We start from the raw sequence: 2372 nt of genomic DNA, 5'->3' as shown, positions 1-2372 counted from the left end.
AGAGGAGATGAAATGTATGTAAGTGACATCAAGGCCAAGTGCAGGAAAATGTATAATAAGCTGAGAAAAGGAGGCTGGAGCCAGGGGGTGAAGGGCTTTAACAGAGAAGTAATAGGGATCCACTGAAGTTTATTGAGTAGGGGGTGACATATTTAGACCAATGCTTTAGAAAAATCACTTCATCATCTGTATAAAGGATGGATTGGAGAGAGGAGAGGCTTGAATCTGGGAAATTTCTAATTAGGAGATGATCAGAATAACTCAGGTGAAAGGTGAAGAGAGCCTGAAGGTGCAGAAGTGGTATGAGAGGAGGATCCATCCAGGAACTGCAGAGATAAACAGTAGGATGGTTCCTTATAGGGTATAGACCCTATGAGGCCTTAGTGGGGTCCCTGGAGGGATGGTGGTGCCTTGGATCGAAGTAATTGAATCCATGACTATATGAAGGAACTGGGATCTCCTCAACATGGCGAACTCTTGAGCTTGGGAGCGCCATCCATTGATGTGGTTGACCAACCATGGAACGACTTAAGAGCTAAATCCCAGGAAGTTAATTCCATCAATTAATTAATTCCACCCATTGGGGAATGGCTGAACAAGTTGCTGTGAATGATGGTGATGGAATACTACTTAGCTATAAGAAATGATGAGCTCAACGATTTTAGAAAAACATAGAGACTCGCACGAAATAATGAAGAGCAAAATGAGCAGAACCAAGAGAATGTTGTACACAGTGACACCAATAGTATTTTAAGAATGACTTTGAATGAATGAGTTATTTTGTTTGTTATAAATACCCAAATTCATTATAAAGGACATAAGAAGAAAGATATCTGCATCCAGAGAAAGAACTGATAAATAGAAGTATGTATAGAATCATTTTACATATATATTCCTATTTGTGTCTAATGGTAATCATCTCTAGAATGGGGGTAAGGAAGAAGTTTATATGATAATTTTGTTGTATATTTGAAAGAATAGCACATTGTACATAGATTTGCAGTTTCATGTGTAATCATCTTTTTTATTGTACTATGTTATAAAAATATTTTATTCCATAGATTAAAAAGAAAGTTAAATTTTAAAAAAATAAGTCCTGGAGGGGCAGCTAGGTGGCACAGTGGGTCAAGCACCACCCCTGGAGTCAGGAGTACCTGTGTTCAAATCCGGCCTCAGACACTTAACACTTACTAGCTGTGTGACCCTGGGCAAGTCACTTAACCCCAATTGCCTCACTAAAAATAAAATAAAATAAAATAAAATAAAATAAAATAAAATAAAATAAAATAAGTCCTGGGAAAGTTAGGTGACTTGCCCAGGGTCACAAAGCCAGTAAGCATCAGAGGCAGGATTTTAACCCAGGTCTTTCTGATTCATTTGACTCATCGCTCTAGCCATGCCTCCATGTTGTCTCTGATTGACGGAAACTGGAAGGTTGAAGTTGCTGGCCAATCCTCTGGCAATGAGCCCCTCTACCCTGAATGAAGCTAGACCTTGGGAAAAGACACACAGATTGTGGCTAGCCATGGATGCCTTTTGAGTTTGATAGTACCTCCCAGAAATTGTGCTTTGATAGGGTCAGGGCTCACTCGGGGGTGTGCTAGAGTAAGCTCATAATGGCACCAGAGTCAATTGTAAAACCTCCAGCATGAGCATTTCCAACTCAGAAATCAGCAAATGCTACAAATCAGGGCTCGGTTTATTGTTTTGTTGATTTCCCAGACTTAGGAAAGTGATGGAAAAAATGCTAAACATTCAAATTAAACTTAAAAGTATTCCCTGAATTTTAGGAGAGCTGGGTGTTAAATGTTTACCAGCATACCAATGGAGTGCTATCTGGAGCCAGGATCCAGGCAAGATTCAGAACTCACAGAAGGCACCAGGGTCAGGGCTCAGGCTGTGGCCAAGGTCAGAGCTCAGTTTGTTGCCAGGGTCAAGGTTTAATCTGTGACCAGGTTCAATGTTCAGGCTGGGGGCAGATCTAGAGCCTGAGCCCTGCTAGAGGTCAAGACTCGGCCTCTGACTATCAGTGAGGGATCAGTCAGGGGCAAGGGATCAGAGCATTTTCCTGCCTGATGCTGAGTGATCTGGACAGTCCCAGCCTTAGCCTCCTTCACCCTGTGTTCTTCCTCTCTGAGCCAACGGGCCCAGACAGGCTGGGTTTGATTCATGAGTGCTGCTGTCTCGGATGGCTCCCATAAAGCTCTGTGCCCGATGGATTTATGGGTCATTTCCTTCCTTTGCTCACTGGGTGGAGAGGCTTCCTGGGCCTGGGAGCCAGCTGGCCCAGGAAGAAAGGGGACTGATCCCTTTTACAGGCATCACACCCCTGACAGTCCATGGTCTGGCTTAGCTTTGGGCTCCTCCTTGGA

The sequence above is a fragment of the Dromiciops gliroides genome, chromosome 4 (genome assembly GCF_019393635.1).
Source record: "Dromiciops gliroides isolate mDroGli1 chromosome 4, mDroGli1.pri, whole genome shotgun sequence".
NCBI lineage: Eukaryota > Metazoa > Chordata > Mammalia > Microbiotheria > Microbiotheriidae > Dromiciops > Dromiciops gliroides.
The sequence above is the reverse complement of the archived record's forward strand: the minus strand, read 5'-3'. Positions refer to the sequence as shown.